A 23,044-nucleotide genomic window follows, 5' to 3' on the forward strand; every position below is an offset into this window, starting at 1 on the left:
GTCATGACCAGATGCATCTGTGACAGATAGATTGGTGAGGAGCACTTGTTGGTTCCCTTACTACCTGCCGCAGACCCAGTGTACCAGCTATGTGCTTTAGGACACAGTTAGCTCAGTCATAGTGGTGCTACCAAACCACTCCTGGTGATGCATATTGATCTCCCCACCTAGAGTACACTCTGTGCCCTTGCCACCCTCTTTGCTTCCTCCAATTGGAATTCAGTATGCGGGAGTACTGATTCATCAGCTGAGGGTGGGGCGGGGGGTGCGTCGGGGGTGGGAGGAGGGGTGAGAGAGGTGTGGGTGGTGGCGGTAGGTGGTAATCAGCAGGCTGTTTCCTTGACCATGTTTGACCTGATGCCCTGGGATTGGCACTTAATTCAGTTCTTCAGAGAGTTGGGTCTCTCACCAGCTCTCCAGTGGATGGGTGAGACCACAGTTGCCTCCATTAAATATCACTAAAGAGACAGGAATCAACATTGGCTCGAGGGGATGAATGGCCTACTCTTGTTCCTCACAATGTCAGGTTTGCCAAACCTCCAAAGCAGGCCACAAATGAAGGCCTGGAACGTGTGGAAAGCTAACCTGCATTGTGACAGGTGAAGGAAGATTTCAAGAAGGCCTCAGACTGAATTATTAAAACAGCCCCTGACATAGAGGAACAGGGGCAGACAATATCTGATAATTAGTGACAACCACACTGGGAAGATAAAGAAAAATGCCAGGAGTAAAAAAATAGCAAAGAAAAGCCTCACAAAGCAGAAATTAAAGGTTCCACTGAACTAGAGCACAAATAAATTGAAATGTATTACCGTCTTTTATAAAGTTCCCAAGTCAAATGGCTGGTGCTAAGCAACTAGCAAAGTAAGAAAGATCTTGTGGCCAAATAAGAGTTGGCTGGTGCACTCATGCATCATCAGCATCAGATAAAAGCTCTTCTGTTCTCCACTGTCTGAGTCAATGGAAGTCACGTTCTGTCATCCGGTTCTATCATAAATATCTCTCCATCAGTGCCAGAACACTGACTGTCAGCCTTGATGAGCCTCTGGAAAATTTGTACGGATAAATTTCTGTCAGAGTTAATTGAGGCCTGATCCCACTTGACAGTGAACCTGACATGTTTGCCCCATCACTGAATTGTGGGCTTTATTCCTCTTGGCACCATGTAAGCAGGTATCTCAGCTCCCTGCACCTGTCACATCTCCAGGGAATGGAACAATGTACTCACTTGTAGTCACCAATACAGCTGGCCCTGTATTGACAAAGGCCACAATACAAGGAGTTGCACAAGCATTGTGCTCCCTCCGACAATTCAACACCATAAGCACTTTTGGGCCTCATTCTCAACTGAGACCAAAACCTTCCACTGGTCCTTGATTATCCTGGAGGCTCATGATAACTGCAGACTTCCTTTTTCTATGACCAACCATCTTTTTCAACCCCTCTCACCTGCCTTCCACCCCTTCCACCTACATTTACAACAGATCCAAGGAGCTCATGGACTTCTTTGTCATTAAGATTGAGGCCATTCCCCCAGCTGTTTCTGCAGCTTCCCGTCTCCTCCATCTTGCCAACCTGCTCCTACCCCAGCCCCCAGACTTCCCCCATATTAGGATCTTCTCCACTTTCTCTCCTATTATCCCTCACATTCTCTCCAGTCTCATCTCACACACCGCCTGCTCCCTTCACGTCATTTCCACCAAACTGATGAACTACCAACTTCCCTTTCCGGCTCCCATGTTAGCTGACATTGTAAATGACCCTCACTCCTCATGTACTTTCCCCCTCCCTTTCAAAACTGCTGTTATCACCTCTTACACCTCCATCTACCATCCTCCCTTTCTTCTCCAAAGCTCTTGAATGTGCTATTTACTCCCAAGTCCATACCCAAACTCCCTTGTTGAATCTTTTCAAATTAAATTTCTGTCCTTTCCATAAAATGGCCCTAACCATAGACACAAAGAACAACTTCTGTCACTTTGATGAACTATCCCACCTCACCCTCCTTGACCTATTCATAACCTTTGACACAGTTGACTGCACCATCCTCCTCCAATGCTTCTCCCCCATTGTTCAGCTCAGTGGAAGTGCCTTCACTTGGTTTCAGTTATATCTATCCAATTGTTGCCAGAGCATCTCCAGTAATTAGGCTTATTTTTGCCCCTGCACTGTTTTCTGAGAGTTGCTCCAAGGATTTACCTTGCCCCTTCCACCTGCCCCTCCACCTCTTCATTCCCATTCTGCCCCTTGGTAACATCATCTCTCAACATTGAGTGAGCTTTCAGGTGTACAATGATGACACTGATCCATGACTTTTCAATATGCCATATAACCTCTTCACCATCTCTGTGTTGGCAAATCTTTTCTAACATCCAGCCTTGGATGAGCCTCAATTTTCTGTCATTAAGTATTGTGAAGAACAAATCTGTGATTTTGATCCCCTCACAACAAACTCCATACCCTCACCACTAATTCCATTCCCTGCCCGCTACTGTCTCAGGCTCATGTGAACTGGTTGCAATCTCACTGTTCTGTCCAACTCAAAGTTAGTTTCCCAAACCTAAATCCACTCTATCACAAAGACTGCTTACTTCTACCTCCATAACATTTACTCCTACCTCAGTTGTTGAAACCCTCATTCATGTGTCTGTCACTCCAAATTCAACTATTCCAACAGTCTCCTTACAAGCTTTCCATTCTCCACCCTCCATACACTTCAGCTCATTCAAAACACTGCTCCCCAAATTTTCCCTGCACTAAGTCCTGCTCATCAATCACCTTGCCCTTGCTAAACTACATTGACTTTCAATGCTCCAGAGCCTAACATTTATAACTCTCATTGTGTTAAAACCCCTTCTTGTCTGCCAGATATAGGAAGCCATCCACTGACCCTTACAGAAGTAACCGCACCTTGATGCAGAAAAAAGATACATCAAAATGGAGGAGATGTTGTTGACCATCTCTTTGCCTGTTGGCGATCCAGAATCTACAAAATACATTTGCACCTTATACTATACTTTATATATTGTCAGTAATTAACCCATCAAGGACACTAATCCCTTCCTGAACCTTCAAGTTTCCTAACTGAGCCCTAGCCTTCCAATGCACAATGTCCAAGTGAAGCAATATTCTCATTGTGGCAAGCCTGCATGTTGGGTGTGGAAGGAAGGCTAGAATGCAGAGAAATATTAAACTAAAGAGAGACGCAGGAGACTGAATTAGATTTTGCACAAATTTTAATACATGCCAAAATGCTCCCATTGTGCGTCAAACAAAGGCCAAAGTTCAATAAATGAGGATTTATCACTTAATTTGTTGGCCAAACATTTTTTTCTCCTTTTACAATAGCATGGAGAAAGTTCTGGAATACCAGCTGGCTCTGGTTTACTGCTGCTTGGGTAATCTCCCAATGTTCAGCGTTGAAACAGAACTGTTCCTAAAATATATTGAAGGTTTGATCCTGATTACTGGTGATTAATTTCTCATGTTTGAGCTTTGAGAAAGGTTCATTCTTGATCACATCTCATCCTTTAGTTATGATTATACAATGGAGCCCCCTCAAGGATACTCTCATAAGAGCAAGACCCGATTACAGTCTAACACAGGCACTACCTTGTCAAAGTTCAAACTGATAATTATTCAAAAAATCTCTTCATTTAATTTTGTTCACAAAGTAAAACACAAGAAGCATTTACAGCTGAGATTGGCTATCTTTAGGTTAATACTAAAGAGGTTGAATGGCTACGCCAAGCCCCCAAAAACAGAACTGCCCTGATTCAACAGAGACTAATCCACACTTCATCCATGCACCTCACACACATGCATGCATTCTCAACACCTCAATATCACTGCATCATGTACCAGCACCTAAATCATACGTACCATGCACATAGATCCACACAGCATATGCCAACGTCCTCTATCCACACAACTTGTATTTATACAGTGTTGAACAAAATTCCCAAGGGGATTTCACAGGAGCATTATCAGACGATGTTCGACAGCAAGACACATGAAGAGAAATTAGGTCAAGGGAACAAAAGCTTTGTAAATGAAATAGGTTTTAAGAAACATCTTAAAGGAGGAGAGGGAGGTCGGAAGATAATGAAGGTGGGGAACATTGATGGAAGGTGGAGGGGCTTGGAAGAGGGTTCCAGAGTGTGCGGGAGAGAAAGCTGGAGGCTCTGCCTCTGATTGTAAGAGTAGATGAAGGAGGAGGTGAGACACAATGGAAGAGAGTAGGAGGAGTGGAGGTTGCAGAGTTCTGGAGCAATGAGGCCATGATGGAATTTGTGGGTAAAGACAAAAGGATGTTCAAGCAACAAAATCAAAGATTTCACTGATTTTTCTCAGTATCTATGAAATTTATCAGTTTTTAAAATTCATTTACAGGATGTGGGCGTTACTGGCTGGGCCAGCATTTATTGCCCATCACTAATAGCCCTTGAGAATGTGGTGGTGAGCTGCCTTCTTGAACCACTGCAGTCCAGTGCTGTTAGGGAGGGAGTTCCAGGATTTTGACTTGGCAACAATGAAGGAACAGCAATATATTTACAAGTCAGGATGGTGAGTGGCTTGGAGGGGAACTTCCAGGTGGTGGTGTTCCCATGTGTCTGCTGTCCTTATCCTTCTAGATGGTAGCGATCTTGGATTTGGAAGGTCTTGCCTAAGGAGCCTTGGTAAGTTCTTGCAGTGCATCTTGTAGATGGTACACACAGTGGGGAAGATGCTAGAGTCTATTATAAAGGATGTGATAGCAGGACACGTAGAAAATATCAATGGGATTAGGCAAGGTCAACATGAATTTATTTAAGGGAAATCTTGTTTCACGAACCAATTAGAGTTTTTTGATGAAGTAACTAGCAGATTAGATAAGGGAGAACCAGTGGATGTGATGTATTTGGACTTTCAGAAAGCTTTGATAAAGTCCCAAGGTGTGTGTAAAATTAAAGTACATGGGATTAGGGATAATGTACATTGGCATGGATTGAAAATTGGTTAGCAGACAGGAAACAGAGAGTAGGAATAAATGGGTCTTATTTGGAGTGACAGGCGGTGACTAGCGGGGTACCGCAGGGATCAGTGCTTGGGCCCCAATTATTCACAATATATATCAATGATTTGGATGAGGGAACCAAATGTAATATTTCCAAGTTTGCTGATGACATGAAACTTAGTGGGAATTTGAGTGGTGAGGAGAGTGTTAAGAGGCTTCAAGGCGATTTAGACAAGTTGAGTGGACAAATACATGGCAGATGCAGTATAGTGTGGAAAAGTGTGAAATTATCCACTTCTGTAGGAAAATCAGAATGGCAGAGCATTATTTAATGGTGTTAGATTGGGAAATGTTGATGTACAAGGGGACCTGGGTGTCCTTGTACACCAATCACTGAAAGCAAGCATGCAGGTGCAGCAAGCAGTTAAGAACCCAAAAGATATGTTGGTCTTCATTTCAAGAGTAGTTAAGGACAGGAGTAAGGATGTCTTACTGCAGCTGTACAGGGCATTGGGGAGACCACACCTGGAGTATTGGAGTATTGTGTGAAGTTTTGGTCTCCTTACTTAAGGAAGGATATACTTGTCATAGAGGGAGTGCAGTGAAGGTTCACCAGACTGATTCCTGGGATGGCAGGATTGTCGTATGAGGAGAGATTGGGCCGACTAGGCCTGTATTCACTGGAGTTTAGAAAAATGAGAGGGAATCTCATTGAAATGTGTAAAATTCTGACAGGGCTGGACAGACTGGATGCAAGAATGATGTTACCTCTGGCTGGGGAGTCTAGAACAAGAGGTCACAGTCTCTGGATACAGGGTAGGCCATTTAGGACTGACATTCACTCCTTCTTCACTCAGAAGCTGGTTAAACTATGGAATTCTCTACCACAGAAGGTTGTGGAGGCCAAATCACTGAATATACTTAAGAAGGAAATAGAGAGATTTCTAGACTCTGAAGGTGTCGAGGGGTATAGGGAGAGCACAGGAGTACGGTGTTGATATAGAGGATCAGTCATGATCATATTGAATGGTGGAGCAGGTTTGAAGGGTCGAATAGCCTACTCCTGCTCCTATTTTTCATGTCTCCATGTTTCTATGCTGCCACAGAGCATCGGCGGTGGAGGGAATGAGTGTTTGTGGATGTAGTGCCAACCAAGTGGGCTGCTTTGTCCTGGATGGTGTCAAGTTTCTTGAGAGTTGTTGGAGCTGCATTCGTCCAGGCAAGTGGGGAGTATTCCATCGCACTCCTGCCTTGTGCCTTGTAGATGGTGAACAGACTTTGGGGAGTCAGGAGGCGAATTACTCATCACAGGATTCTTAGCCTCTGACCTGCTCTTGTAGGCACAGTATTTATATGGCTAGCCCAGTTCAGTTTCTGGTCAATGGTAACCCCCAGGATGTTGATAATGGGAGATTCAGCAATAGTGATGTCATTGAATGTTAAGGGGTGATGGTTAGATTCTCTCTTGTTGGAGATAATTATTGCCCGACACTTGTGTGGCATGAATGTTACTTTCCACTTGACAGCCCAAGCCTGGTTATTATCCAGGTCTTGCTGCATTTGGACAAGGACTGCTTCAGTATCTGAGGAGTTGTGAATGGTGCTGAACATTGTGCAATCATCAGCGAACATCCCCACTTCTGACCTTATGATGGAAGGAAGGTCATTGATGAAGCAGCTGAAGATGGTTGGGCCTCGACTACTACCCAGAGGAACTGATTGACCTCCAACAACCACAACCACCTTCCTTTGTGCGAATTCCTTCCACAAATCTGATGAAGATTTTTGCATCAATCCTCCCTGTTATGATCACAGCCAATGTTAATTGCTGCATAAACCAAATCCCAGGGCAAAAACTTAGCTTACAGACCATACCCTTTTCCTTTGTATTCTGAAAATGAGAAGAAGATACACTGATCTCAGCAGCAAGAATTCTAGTAACATTTTTGGGAAATAAAAAATTAAAAGTAAAATGTTTATTAACAAGAATAAAAGAAAACTTAAGCACACAAGATTAAAGTTACACAGTTAAATTAGCCTTACAAAACATTCCCCCAAAAAGACTCTCAACTTGGTCAGATCCACAAGTAAATACCTTCTAGGCAACACGCCCTTATAGATGTTTAACTATAAAAATCCAGTAATATTGCCAAAGGCAAATTGCTGCAGCTTTAATAAAGGCATACCACATGGCCTGTAACTCACTTCCACTCTGCTGTGGAAATCCAAACTTCAGTATAAAACTGCTTTTTGCAGCCTACGACTTTTCTGGCTTGACTGGATAGCTGTTTCAAACTTGCATCTTCTCCAGGCCCAGATCTACCAGCTACAGAAGCCCCCAGCTCAGCTCCAGCTCAACAACTCACAACTACAGTAACTCTAAAATATATTTTTTTTCCCTTTCACCTCAGGTTTCATTGTTCCACACCTCTTTGAAACTAAAATCCTTCCAAATATAAAACCTTTCTTGTCTCTGTTTTGTCTATGCTTTTGGATTAATAAAATAAAATATCCTCCTTCTATTTGCCTACAGAACTCCTGCAAGATGCAAATATGTTTCTGAATATTCAAACTCTCAGCTTATATAAAAATGCTAATATTAGATCTAACCTATTCACTTATACCTCAAACCTAACACCTCTATCCTTTACATGTTTTAAACTCCCAGACAACCTTTCTCCTATTAATCTCTGCCCAGCTTAATTAAATCATACACACACATACATACACACACATGGACACACACGGCCTACTTCACAGAATAGCAAACGATTCCCCAAAAATATTTTTAAAAGTAACATCCATTCCTCACAACTCCTCACCTTTCACAATTGATCACAAGCAGTGACTGCTGTTAAGAATATTCTCATCAATAAGCTAAATATATACTTCATACAGGGTCATCTGTATTTGGGCCCTTTTTTTTAACAAGCTTGAGAACTAGGGAACAATGAGACATCAGTTTAAAGCTTTTCTCATATTACGCAACATACAGTGATTACCCAATACAGATGCATATTCCTGGGAGGGCCCATAAAAAAGAATTGTAAGTACACGGTTCTAATTCCTGGATGCTGATTGAAGTTAGCTCACAGTCCCTGAGCTTCTGTGTGCTGTACCATTTATATTGTTAGGAATGTCTTACTGATGTGATGATTAAATCATATTATTAGTCCAGTAATGTCTGTTCACTATTTCTAACCTTGTCCACTCCATGATCTCTCAGAAGCTGCTTATACTGCAGATGTTTAGTTTGAATATATGTAGGCCTTTAATACAGCGAAATACAGAGAAATGTTTAATAGTTATTAGAATTATTAGGCTATTTTGCCTACCTTTGCCTATGGCAGTGAACCAAAACAATGGCTGCCAAGTTACACAGAGTATTTCCTGCTCCATTGCTGTGACTTCATTAGGGCCCTGGCAAATAGCCCATTTGTGCATGTTGTTATAACTTTTAAAGAGAGATGAATTTGCCAGTGACCAATCGGAAGAACCAAGAATTCACATTTTAAAACTTTTACTGTAACAAATCAACTAAAATCAACAATGATTAAACATCAATTAACAGAAAACTAATGCATCAAGCTAAAGAAAAGGTACTTTCTCATCAACTAACACAACCAAATTACATTTTACATAACACCTCGCTTCTGGCAGATATGTAGGAATACAGGAATGTCCCATAATCCCTCTCAGTTCTCCAGAAGGCTCACTTCTCTTTGCCATACCAGGTCAAAACTTCCAGTATCCTCCAACAGTCATTCCACTTGGCTCAAGTTTTCCAATTACCACCAGCAGGGGTGTAGTGCCAAATTTTGAGGTGCAGGGGCTCTAAGAAAATGTGTTGGCCATATCATCTCTAAATCTACTATTACACTGTTTTCCTAAGTATTCATCATTTGAGTCCTCAATCATCAGTAAACAATGCTTTTCAAGTGAAAAATATTAGCACTGGTAGGCATTTTATTTCGAGCCATGTGGCATTTTGAATCATTAGTCTTTAGCATAGCTAGAATTTTATTTTGCAACAGTTTATTTATTTAATTCAAGCCTATTAAAACATGAATTTCAGAAAGCTTTACTTCCTTCCAACTGGGGATGGTATGTAGAGGGGCCACTGCTTGTCTTGATTTACATTAATGACCTAGACCTGGGTGTACAGGGCACAATTTCAAAATTTGAAAATGATGCAAGACTTGGAAGTATTGGGAACTGTGAGGAGGATAGTGATGGACTTTAAGAGGATATAGACAGACTGGTGGAATGAGCAGACATGTGGCAGATGAAATTTAATCGTGAGCAGTGTGAAGTGATTTATTTTGGTCAGATGAACGAGGCGAGGTGACATAATATAAAGGGTGCAATTCTGAAGGAAATGCAGGAGCAGAGGGACATGGGTGTATGTGTGCTTAAGTCATTGAAGGAGGCAGGGCAGGTTGAGAAAGCAGTTAATAAGTTATACTGAACTCTGAGTTTTATAAATGGGGAACCAGAGTACAAAAGCCAGTAAGTTATGAACCTTCATAAAACACTGGTTCAGGCTAAACGGGAAGGATGTGAAGGTTTTAGAAAGCATGCAGAAAAGATTCGCAAGAATGGTCCAGAGGATGAGAGACTTCTGTTACATGGACAGATTGGTGAAGGTAATAGTAATAGGTAATAGGAAACTAAAGACAAAGACTTGACTAGAAAATTATCAGAAACAAATCACAACAGTGTCACAGCCATGTAAAAGATGTTTCCTTAAAGTGGTCTGGGAGCTCAGAATTTGTGTGTGTATATGTCACCCCCTTTTAATTTATGAATGATTCAACTAAAAATATCCCAGCAGACAAGTTTTAGTCACAAGATAAAGGTTAGTTTATTACAAATAATACTGCTGAAAGTTACATAGGTAAAAATGATAAAGTTATCAACTAAAATACAGATACAATGATTACAATGCAAATAAATGGAAAAAAAAGATACTTAAAGATAAGATTTCAAATTAGTCTTTGTGAAATACCACTGCGAGCCCATTGCTTTAAATTCCTGCTTTCCAAAGTGAAGGGTTTGAAAATTGAAGTCCTATTCAGCAGCTGCAATGGCTTTTATAGTTGACTGTCTGGAGGTGGCCTGTACAGGTGGACTCAGCAGGCCAGAAGCATTGGGGAGCAAGTGAAGATCCTTTTTCCTTATGGGTTAGACCAGTATGACACTTGAAGATTGCCTGGTTTCCTTTCATTTTATCAGAACTATGATGTTTTTCTTCTGGGCACCTTCCTCGTAACTCCAGGTAGATGTGTTTTAGCTGAGAGCTGTCTGCTGGTAGCATCTCTCAAAACTGCCACACCAAATGGCTATCGCAGGAGGAGACATGACATCAAGTGAATACGTTTAATTCCATTAAAGATTGAAAAAGAATACATAACAGTGAAGAAATAACATTTGAAAAATAATTAATTAATAAGATAAGTAATGCTGGCTTGCACGCTGTGCTGATTCAGAGTTTGTGTGTGCTATAATGAAGCTACCAGACAACTGCAGATTTATGTATATGTGAAAACATGACTGTTATAGAGTCAGTCTTCAGACAACTTTTCGTAGTGGAAACATTTAACTTTATTTACAAGACAGCAGCAGCAACTATACATGTGCATAACTAAGGAAGAACTCTCTCCTAGAGATTCCCATGCTGATAACACATTGGTTTACACAGATCATGTAATCTTACAACACAGGATTATTCTTAAAGCTACAATCCTACATTTATCCAAACTAGAATTACTACATTCTTCCCCCTTTAACTTTTCCACACATTTTGTATTTACAGGGATAAATGAGATAAATGTCATTTATCTCATGACATTACAATATTTACACCGGTCATGAAATTACAAGTTCAGTCTTTCAGGTAGCTTCCTGATCCGTGTGGAACATCATAGCTCCACAACTTCAGATTATTTTGTAGGAAACACATTCTCTGGAATCGCATTAACATCAGGTACGTCATTAGGCACTTGCAGTTCAGTGTATTTGACTCTGACCGAGACATCAGGCATGTCTGTCCTTGGTTGAGTAACTTCAACAGGAACCACTCGTTCAGTAATGGTTACAGGTGGAATATCATTTTGTAGAACTATCTCCCTTTTTCTTAAATGATCCACATGCTTACAGGTGATCCAGCCTTCCACTTGCACGTGGTATGACAATGGTCCGGTCGCTGAACCACTTTGGTCCTCCACCGAAACTCTTTACATACACTGCTTCTCCAACAGTAAATTGTCGCTCACGGCTGTGCAAATCATGAGTTGCTTTTTGGTTTCCTTGACTTTTCTCTACCTTCCCCATCAAACTGGGAAGTATCAGGCCTAGTCTTGTACAAAGATGGTGCCTCGCCTCATCAGTAATTCTGTAGGTGTTGTTCCTGTTGTTCTGTAGTGAAATAGAAAACAAGCAATTTGGTCTCCAACGAATCACCTGTTAACATTTCCATTCCCGCCTTAAAAGTTTGTACCGCCCGTTCAGCCAGCTCGCTTGATGACAGATGGTATGGTGCAGTCTTCACGTGGTTGAGACCATTAAGGCTGATAAACCATTGGAACTCAGCACTCGTAAATGCAGCACCATTATCTGAGATGATTACCTCTGGCAATCTGTGGCTGGCAAAGCTCTGGTGTAGTTTCTCTATAGTAGCGCCGGACGTTGGTAACTTTACCTCATGAACATCTAACCACTTGGAAACACAGAATCACAGTGCAGAAGAGGCCTTCGGCCCATCGAGTCTGCACCAACACGTGAGAAACACCTGACCTACCTACCTAATCCCATTTACCAGCACTTGGCCTATAGCCTTGAATGTTATGACGTGCCAAGTGCTCATCCAGGTACTTTTTAAAGGATGAGAGGCAACCCGCCTCCACCACCCTCCCAGGCAGTGCATTCCAGACCGTCACCACCCTCTGGGTAAAAAGGTTTTTCCTCACATCCCCCCTAAACTCCCTACCACTCACCTTGAACTTATGCCCCCTTGTGACTGACCTTTCAACTAAGGGGAACAGCTGCTCCCTATCCACCCAGTCGATGCCCCTCATAATCTGTACACCTCGATCAGGTCACCCCTCAGTCTTCTCTGCTCCAATGAAAACAACCCAAGTCTATCCAACCTCTCTTCATAACTTAAATGTTACATCCCAGGCAACATCCTGATGAATCTCCTCTGCACCCCCTCCAGTGCAATCATATCCTTCCTATAATGTGGCGACCAGAACTGCACACAGTACTCCAGCTGTGGCCTCACCAAGGTTTTATACAACTCCAACATGACCTCCCTACTTTTGTAATCTATGCCTCAATTGATAAAGGCACGTGTCCCATATGCCTTTTTCACCACCCCACTAACATGCCCCCCCACCTTCAGAGATCTATGGGCACACACGCCAAGGTCCCTTTGTTCCTCAGAACTGCCGAGTGTCATGCCGTTTACTGAATACTTCTTTGTCAAATTACTCCTTCCAAAGTGTATCACCTCACACTTTTCAGGGTTAAATTCCATCTGCCACTTATCTGCCCATTTGACCATCCCATCTATATCGTCCTGTAGCCCAAGACACTCAACCTCACTGTTAACTGGCCAATCGTTGTGTCATCCACAAACTTACTAATCCTACCCCCCACATAGTCATCTATGTCGTTTATATAAATGACAAATAATAGGGGACCGAGCACAGATCTCTGTGGTACGCCACTGGACACTGGCTTCCAGTCACTAAAGCATCCTTCTGTTATCACCCTGTGCTTCCTACAACTAAGCCAATTTTGAATCCATCTTATCAAATTACCCTGTATCCCATGTGCATTTACCTTCTTTATAAGTCTCCCATGTGGGACCTTGTCAAAGGCTTTGCTGAAATCCATATAAACGACATCAACTGCATTACCCTCATCTACACACCTGATCACCTCCTCAAAAAATTCAATCAAATTTGTTAGGCATGACCTCCCTCTGACAAAGCCATGCTAACTATCCCTGATCAAACCTTGCCTCTCCAAGTGGAGATAGATACTCTCCTTCAGAATTTTCTCCAATAGTTTCCCTACCACTGATGTGAGACTCACTGGCCTGTAGTTCCCTGGCTTATCACTACAACCTTTCCTAAATAGCAGAACCACATTAGCTGTTCTCCAGTCCTCTGGCACCTCCCCCGCGGCCAGAGAGGAATTAAAAGTTTGGGTCAAAGCCCCTGTGATCTCCTCCCTTGCCTCCCTCAGCAGTCTGGGACACAAATCACCTGGACCTGGAGATTTGTCCACTTTTAAGCCTGCCAACACCTCCAATACCTTGTCACTCCCTATATCAATTTGCTTTAAAACCTCGCAGTCTCTCTTCCCGAGTTCAATATCTTCATCCTCATTCTCTTGGGTGAAGACAGATGTGAAGTATTCATTCAACACTCTAGCGATGTCCTCTGGTTCCACCCATAGATTGCACCCCCCCCCCACCTTGGTCCCTTATTGGCCCCACTCTTTCCCTGGTTATTCTCTTCCCATTGATATACTAATAGAATATCTTGGGATTTTCCCTACTTTTACCAGCCAGAGCTTTCTCATATCCCCTCTTTGCTTTCCTAATTGCTTTCTTAAGCTCCACCCTGCAATTTCTGTACTCCACTAATGCCTCTACTGATTTGCTTCCCTTGTACCTGCTAAAAGCCTCTCTTTTCCTTCTCATCGTAACCTGAATATCTCTGGTCATCCATGGTTCTCTGGGCTTGTTACTCCTTCCTATCACCCTAGAGGGAACATGTTGATCTTGTACCCTCCCCATTTCCTTTTTGAACACCCCCCAATGTTCCTCTGTAGATTTCCCCACAGGTAACTGTTCCCTGTCTACCTCGGCCAAATCCTGCTTTATTTTACTAAAATCCACTCTCCCCCAATCCAAAACATTGAGCATCTATAATCAGTAGAAACATGGCTCCAAGGAAAGAACCAATGTAATCAATGATTAATTTCACTCAGAGCTAACAGGCCACTCCCATAGGTGTAATGGGACTGCCACCGGTAAATTTTATAGCTGTTGACATTGTACATAGTGTTTTACCACATTTTCAATATCACCATCCATCCCTGGCCACCAAAGATAGCTTCGTGCTATTGTCTTCATTCAGGAGATCCCTGGGAGAGTGCTGTGTAGCTCTACTAAAAGTGGTTCCCTTCCTTGTGCAGGAACTACTACTCGTGCACCCCATAATCGAATACCATCTTGACTGCTCATCTTGTGTCTTCCATTGAAAAATGGCTTCAATTCATCAGAGGCTGGCTCCTGGGACCAACCATGTAACACTTGGTCACTCACTTGAGACAGGACAGGGATCACGATTCGTCCAGTTTCTTATCTGCCTGGCACAGGCTGGTGAGGAATTTAGAAAGCTCATCACTAACATGAGTTCCTATGAGATTCGGACATGTTCATCCTTCTCTTGCAAAGGAAGGCGACTTAGGGCATTGGCATTTGCTATATGAATCCCTGGTCTATGTACAAAGGTGTACTCATATGCTGCCAAAATTAGGGCCCATCTTTGAATTCGCACCTAAGCTGTGGGAGGGATAGCCTTTTCCTCACTAAACAGACACAAAAGTGGTTTGCAGTCTGATATTATCGTGAAATGTTGCTCGTGCACGTATTGGTGGAATTTTTTTATCCCAAGAATAATCGACAGACCTTCCTTTACGATTTGAGAATATCCTTTCTTAGCTGTGGTAAGTGTCCTGGATACATAGCCTATCGGCCTATCTGTGCCATCATCCATTTTGTGAAATAGTACTGCTCCCACTCCATAGGAGGACGCATCACAGGTTAGCACCAATTATTTTGTCATAATGCACTAACAAATTTGAAGAGTGTTAAGAGTGTTTTACTTTCATGAAGGTTTCTTTTTGGGCTGCCTCCCAAAACCAGTGCTGTTTTTTTCCTAGCAGTGAATGTGGAGGGGCTAGAACTGTGGTAGAAATCACCCATAATAATTTATCATCCCTAAAAATGATTTATGTTGAGAGATGTTCTTGGGTGCAGGTGCCTCTCTTATTGCTTTAACCTTCTCTTCAATAGAGCATAACACTTGGGCATCCATCTGGTGGCCCAAATAAGTGATTTAATTCACCTGAAAATTACATTTTTCCTTCTTCAGGCACACTACTACTTCTAAAAACCGTTTCAGGACTTCCTCTAGGTTAGCCAATTTTTCCTTTTCTGTGAATCCAGTTATCGGTACATCGTCCAGGTGGACAACAACCTGAGGTAGTCCCTGTCGTAAGCTCTCCATTCTCCTCTGAAAAATGGCACAGGCTGAGGAAACACCGAAGGGCAGGTGTGTGTATTGTTATAACCCTTTGTGGGTATTTATGGTTACGAATTCCTGCGAGGCATCATCCAGCTCCAGGTGCTGATATTCACGACTCATGTCAAGCTTTGTATACATAGTCCCTCCAGCTAGTTTGGCATATTGGTCTTTAATCTTGGGAATAGGGTACCTGTCCAGTTTGGCTGCTCTGTTGACCGTTAGTTTATAGTCGCCACAGATTCGTACAGTCTGGACTGGTTTAACGTCAGGGACTATGGGTGCTGCCCATTGTGAGAACCGAACCACTTTTATGACACTCAGCATCTCTAGCCGGTTCAGCTCAGCGTCAACCTTCTCTCTCAGGGCGTATGGCACCGGGTCTTGCTTTCAAGAAGCGAGGGGTTTCTTCTAGGTCCACATAAATATTGGCCTGTAGTCTTGGATTTTTCCCAGTTCATCCTTGAAGACGGTGTCTTCTTTTTAGCAGCTCTGGAAGTCCAGCTGCTCGCAACTGGAAGATCTTGGACCAGTTTAATTTAATGTCTTTCAACCAATCATGACCTAGAAGGCTTGGCCCTTCACCTTCTACCACCATCACCGTTAGCTGTGCTGATTGGTATCTATAATGAACACTTGCTCTTGTTGCTCTCCTTTTACTTGGATTTCTTCGCCTGTGTACGTTTTCAACTTGGCAGATGCTTGTTCCAAATTTAATAGTTGGTAACCTTTATTTAAATACCTGAAATTGTGTTCTCCTATTACTGTGGTAGAAGCACCTGTGTCTACTGCCATTTTTAATGGATTACCATTCACTTGCACTGTGGCAAATATTGGCTCTGTCTTTCCAACTTTCATGTTGAATAATGAATAAATGTCAGCATTGTTTGTTTCTGGCTCTTCTACACTGTAGACTTCATTAGACTTCAATTGTTGTGTGGAAGCCTATTTAAACCTCACTTTGCACTGTCTCATTATGTGCCCACTTCTGTGACAAAAATAACACTGTACGTTTTTAATTGCCAATCGCTAGAAGACTGATATTTTCCACGTCGATGAAAATTATTATTCAATTTAATTGCTAAGCTGTTTCCTCTCATCTTTCGGTTAGCGGGAGCTGTTTCCCGCTTCGCGGTGGAGTCCCAGCTTTTCACGCCACTTTTGGCTGACTGTTCCTACCCAACTAGGAGAAAAGCACCATTTTGTGCCCCTTGAATTGCTTGTGAATCCCTTACTGCGCTTTCCATCGTCAGTGCTATTTCTAACACTTTGTTAAAATCTAGATTCACTTCAGCCAGCAATCTTCACTGAATAGCATCTTCCTGCACACCACATACTAAACGATCTCTGAGCATGTCATTCAGGGTTTCATCAAAATCACAGTATTCCATTAGTTGTTTTAATTTCGCCATATAGGTAGCAATTGTCTCACCCAGGGCTCTATTCTGTGAATTGAACCTGAACCTTTGCATTTTGATTGAGGGTTTGGGTTGAAAATGTCCCTTAATGAGGTCTACTAATTCAGTGAAAGTCTGCGAACCTGGGGCACTGGAGGCCTCAAGCTACAAATAAGCTGTAGCTCGCAAAAACACTCAGGAGAATCGCTCTCCTCTTTTCCTCCCCTGTGATTTAATTTGCTTGAAAGAAAAACGCAAGATGTTCTATATGTTGAGACCAATCACCTGTAGCTGACCCAAAGGGATCAATTCTGCCAAGCTGTGGCATTTCGGATGAGTATATCTTTTTTATTTTTAAATAATTTAGATAATCACAATCGCTGGTTGAGTTACAGCACTGAGTCAGATTTATCCTCGTCACCAGTTTGTTGTTGATCTTCAGGCAACTTTTCTTAGTGGGAACGTTTAACTTTATTTACAGGTTAGCAGCAGCAACTACACATGTGCATCAAACTCCATAACTAAAGAAGAACTCTCTGCTAGAGGTTCCCCATGCTGCTAACACATTTACACAGATCATATGATCTTACAACATAGGATTATTCTTAAAGCTACAGTCCTACATTTATCCAAACTATAATTACTACAATGACCTATCAGCTGTTTCAAAGAATTGATCGGGTGGTTTGGGCTGGCCAGTTTGGACAGATCAGGACAAGCCAGGGTGGTTGGGGGTCACAGGTCATTCGATCCACTCGGGGCATGGGAAAAGATCGGTGCACCACACCGATAAGACGATAACTGCCACCACTCCAAAGCAGCACCTTGCCGAATTGTCCCAGTAAGTTATTTTACTCATTTAAGAACAATAAAATTGCTGCTTGTAGCTTATAAGAATGTTTGATTTTTGGACAACTCCAGTTTTCGATAGCCAGATTTGAGACACCGTACCTGCACAAAACATCCATGTAGTTCTCACAGTACAGAAACTTGGATTTATACAGTGCCTTGCATGACAAACAGGGAGGTCAGTGAGATAGCACATAGGAACAGGATGAGGTCATTCAGACCCTCCAGTTTGTTCTGTGCCATGCAATGAAATCATGGCTGATCTGTGACCTAACTCCACATACACTCCTTTATTGAATTTCCTTTATTACCTTGGATTCACAAATACCTATCAATCTCAAGTTTAGAATTAACAACTGATAGCAACAATTGCCATTTGCGGAAGAGAGTTCCGATTGCTCCTCTATTGATAGTTGTGCCTTCGGCTACCCGTACTCTGGAATTCACTCTCTGCGCCTTCCTGCCTCATCAGCTCTTTCTTTCCTCCTTTGAGATGCACTTTAAAACCTACTTCTTCAACCAAGCTTTGCTCACCTGTCCTGATATGTCCCTATTTAGCTCAGTGTAAAGTCTTCTTCGATAATGCTCCTGCAAAGCACTTTGTGCGGGTTTACTGTATTAAAGACACTGCATAAATATAAGCTGCTGTTGCTGTGCTGGGAGCATTTTCATGAGTACCTTGGTCCAAGTCTGCCATAACCTGCTTCATTGTGTAAAAGGTCAAATGAAGCAATTTAATATATCTGATTGACATTCAGATATCATGTCATCAGGCGTGACTATTTATTAACCATAAGCCCAGGAACATTAGCTTTACCAGGAAGGTTGTCTTGCCATTCAAGCATTACTGCTCTCCGTCCTTCAACTAACCTTTCCAGGTCTCTGAACAAACCCAGGAACAATTCTGAGGAAAAGCGTTGCTAAGATATCAAAAAGCTACTCGACATCCCATCCATCAGCAATTATGTAAATAGATACATTTATCAGGCCATTAGATAAAGTGATGCACTTAACTCCTATTCCTCGACTTCTCTTTAAAGTCTCTTAAATCATAATCCCCTGCAAATCGCAGCATTAAATTAGCATACATGCGCTCTCAATAATAAACTTCCATCATATGTTGAGGAGACCTGTGACCTCACTTTACTGAGACTGCCTCAAGAGCTGCGCTCCCCTCAGATAAAGAAGGAATCTGTTATCATTACATTGCATTACACCACCTGGTAACACCTTGATTTTGAAATTCTCACATTGTTTTAAAATCCTCCCATGGTCTCACAAGTATCTGCCCATTGTGGCCTCCTCCAGCCCCACAAGTCTCCGAGGCCTCAGTAATTTTGGCCTCTTGAGCAAGCCCAAATTTCATTGTCTCACCATTGGTGGCTAAGGGTGCTATATATACGTAAGTGGTTGTTGTTGTTGTTGACACCCCAGGCAGCAAGGCCGGGACCATTGATGCTGATTGCCTGGAGACAGGTTGTACACAAGCGAAGTTAACTTTGGATTCACACTTACAGCTGTAGTCTCGGTGGGAAGTCATTACCACTTTGCATCAGCGGTAAGGTCGCAGTGTGAGTGCAGGATTATCCCATCGAAAATCAAGCTAGTCGCCTCCGTGTTCTTAATCGGAACACTGAAGTGGATGGAAGACAAGCCCTTAATGCCAGGCACTGAGAAATATTCCCAAAATGCACGGTGCTTGGTGGAAGAAGAAAGAAAAAAAGTTCAAATTGTAAGAAATAGGAAATGGTGTTTTTAAAAATTGTATAGAACTCTAATAGAACGAGCTGAAACAGCATTTATTTATTTCTCTCTCTCTCTCTCTGCAAAAAGATAAACAATTCTAAGGAGTCAGGGACCAAGACAAGGTGAATGTCACAAAGATTGCGCTCCCCATATTGAGGTCACCAGACTCTACAAACAATCCTGAACCAATAGCGGAAAGCTTTCTGAACCCCGTGCACCCCAGTGGCCTCAGGTCAGGGGGATGAACAGTGGAGGAGGTGGCCACCCTGACTTATTGGGAACCTGTCCTGTATCTATTGGTCAGGAGGGTTTGAACAGATGTTTGACACTGGGTAAGCTAGCAACTCCCAGAGAAAGGGTATATTAACTAGTGCTCTGGTACAGGGGGCAGCCTTCATCAGGGGGCAGTATTCATCAGGGGGCTGTCTCCATCAGGGGGCAGTTTTCATCGGGGGGCAGTGATCATCAGGAAGCATTCTTCATCAGGGGGCAGTCATTGTCAGGATACAGTCCTCGTCAGGATACAGTCCTCCCCAAGGGGCAGCCCTCGTCAGGGGGCAGTCCTTGTCAGGGGGCAGTCCTAGTCAGGGGGCAGTCCTTATCAGGGGGCAATCCTTGTCAGGGGGCAGTCCTAGTCAGGGGGCAGCCCTTGTCAGGGGGCAGTCCTTGTCAGGGGGCAGTCCTAGTCAGGGGGCAGCCCTTGTCAGGGGGCAGTCCTAGTCAGGGGGCAGTCCTTGTCAGGGAGCAGTCCTAGTCAGGGGGCAGTCCTTGTCAGGGGGCAGTCCTAGTCAGGGGGCAGCCCTTGTCAGGGGGCAGTCCTAGTCAGGGGGCAGTCCTTGTCAGGGGGCAGTCCTAGTCAGGGGGCAGTCCTTGTCAGGGGGCAGTCCTAGTCAGGGGGCAGCCCTTGTCAGGGGGCAGTCCTAGTTAGGGGGCAGTCCTTGTCAGGGGGCAGTCCTTGTCAGGGGGCAGTCCTAGTCAGGGGGCAGCCCTTGTCAGGGGGCAGTCCTAGTCAGGGGGCAGCCCTAGTCAGGGGGCAGCCCTTGTCAGGCAGCTGCCTTCTTCAAATGAAAAATGGGCCAAGAAAGAGCAAGGAAGATATGGGAAGAGTTCCTGAAAACTTCAGCTAGGGAGCAGAGCGCTGCCTTCGAAAGCTACTGAGATCTACACTCTCCGTGCCAACCATCCATTCGTTCTCTGGGATCAGTGAACTGCCCTTAACCGGTACGGCTTGTGTACCTTTCCACTCTTTTTGACTAATCTATCAAAAATCTATCATATCTAAATGGTTACTTCTTAATAGACTTACCTTAAAATTAGTTAAAAGTACTCAGCTGCCTATCTGTGGCTCGCGAACTCAAAATGTTGCAAAACTTCAAGGGAGAAAATATTTAGGAAAGTGAGCAAATAGAATCAGAGATAAATAATAACACAAAAGTCAGCAGTGGCTCATTGGTATAATTTTTGCCTCTGTGTCAGAAGGTCGTTGGTTAAAGCCCAACTCCAGAGAATTGAGCATACAGTTTAGGCTGACACTCCAGTTCCCTTCTGAGAGAGTGCAGCACTGTAGGGGGTGCCATCTTTTGGATGAGACTTTTGACCATGATTCCTTTGGTCTTACAAGTGCAAAACACCGTAGATGCTGGAAATCTGAAATGAAAACAGAAAATGCGAGGAACAGCATCTATGGAGAGAGAAACAGAGGCCTGCATTTTAAAAAGTCATTTGACTTTTGGCTGCTCTCCAAGTTTTCCCGTCCCAATGGCAATGATGCCCACTGCTGGCAGGACTGGAAAATCCCAGCCTGAGGTAAACTTTCAGGGTTAAAAACAAAAAGCTAAAAGCTACTGCGGATGCTGGAAATCCAAAACAAAAACAGAATTACCTGGAAAAACTCAGCAGGTCCCTTAAATCAACATAATTGGTTTTAGTTAGTTTCAAGATGGACTCATGTATGTAACTCTCAAACTCTGGGCAGAATCGTCCGGTCCCATTGGCGTCAGGCATCATGGCGGGTGGGGGGGAAATCAGTTTCATACTGGCATGAAATCACAGCGGGATCATCCATGGTGAAACGCAAATCCCACTGGAGTCCACACGAACCCAATTTGCATCCCAGTAATGGGAGGAGCAGAAGCCGGGACTTACTGTTAGGGTCTTGCTCAGTTTGTGGACGTCCGAGGAGCAGGAGGTGCTGCAACCCTGCAGCCCCTGGACTCTGGAAGAATATGTGCATCACATGCTGGGCGGATTCTCATAGACATGGCTCCACCGCGAAGCAGCTCAGGGATGGTGGGAGGTCTCCGTTGATGCTTCGAGTCTGCTTTGGAACATCGTGGTCTTGGGCATGGGCTGCTACAGATGATCGGCAAGAGGGAGGGGAGAAGAAGGTGTACCGGGAGTTGGGGGGGGGTGTGAGGTTGGAACGAAGGGGATGAAGGCATCGCGGTGGGTGAGGTTGGGAAGGGGCCGATGAAGATGTCACAGGGGGGTGAAGTTGGCTGGGGGTAGGAGGGTGTATGGGGAGGAGAGAGTACGTCTAGAGGAGGGAATACGGGGGGGTGAGGCTGTAAGGGGGGAGAATGCTGCAAGTGTAGAGGTAGGTGTAAGGGGGGACAAAGGTGTAGGGAGGCAGTTCGGAGTGGGGAAGATGTCAGGGGGTGAGGAGGGAATTCGGAGAGGGGAAAGTGTCCAGGGGGAAGAAGGAGTAAGGGTAGAGGTGGGAGTAAGCACTGGAGATGTCCAGGTGAACGTGCAAGGGAGGGGCCTGTGGAGTAAATGACTGCTTCCTGGGGAGTGAACTTAGCATGGACATGGTAGGAGAGAATGGTGAGTGTGAGAGGGGGCAGAGGGAGCCGATAGGGTGGGAGGGTGAGGGTGCATCGGTAACAGTAGAAGGGGCAGCGAGGGTAGTTGGTAGGGATATGGAGGCAGACACGGACCCTGAGGGTGGTAATGAGGAGGTCGGGGAGGTGAATGTGGATGGGGGTGGGATTTTCAGGAAGGAAGGGAAATTGCACGTTCACCTGCACATCCTGGAATGACAAGGAATCAGGCTGCAGGGTAACAGTGGGGAGGTCAAAGATGATGCTGGGGGGTCGTCTGTGATGGAGCAAAGGACATGGGTGACTGGGGGAGTGGAAAGATCTTGGGAGCTCACGAGAAACTTGACTACGACCGTGTTTTTCAAATTGAAAGTGAGCGGAGCATCGTGTTGGGCAGGTACAGGTGCTGCATGGGAGTATGATCACTGCGTGGGTGGAGATGCAGGTCAGCTCAGATGGACAAGTGGAAGCGAATCCCAGTGGGCAGCACTGAAAATGCTCAGGATAGCGAGATGAGTGTGATGGAGGAAGGATCCGTGTGCCTGGGAGAGTGCTAGCAGGAGGCTCCGAAAGGCCCTGCCACACACACACTTCTCCCTCCAGAATCACTCGTGGTCCAACTGCCTGCAGCTGTACTGCTGGTTGGGGGAGGACTCGCGATACCTGTCAACAAAGCTGAAAGACACCATTATACATAATTCAGTGAAAGCGAATATATCTTAAGGTTATAAAGTGACAAAATGTGCTACCCCGTGCAACCAGTTGTGATCAGAATTTCTTAACTTTCTTAGGCCTACCACTTCTACTAGGTGCTGCCCTGACATCCACAGCAGGGGTGGAGACAGCCTGTGCAATGGTTGGCCCTGTTGCCTCTGATGACTTCAGCCTATATCCTTGGAGAGCTGAGGCCTT

General features: G+C 44.0%; 1 long non-coding RNA gene across 1 annotated transcript in view; it reads right to left on the reverse strand.

Annotated features, from left to right (window-relative positions):
- Positions 1-19,139: 19,139 nt before the first annotated feature.
- LOC144695387 (uncharacterized) overlaps positions 19,140-23,044 on the reverse strand; it is an 84,359-nt gene continuing 80,454 nt past the window's right edge. Inside the window, exon 3 of the long non-coding RNA XR_013579949.1 lies at positions 19,140-19,262. This is a non-coding gene — a long non-coding RNA (uncharacterized LOC144695387). The remainder of the gene's footprint in view (positions 19,263-23,044) is intronic.

Source organism: Cetorhinus maximus, chromosome 21 (assembly GCF_964194155.1).
Source record: "Cetorhinus maximus chromosome 21, sCetMax3.hap1.1, whole genome shotgun sequence".
NCBI classification, from domain to species: Eukaryota; Metazoa; Chordata; class Chondrichthyes; order Lamniformes; family Cetorhinidae; genus Cetorhinus; species Cetorhinus maximus.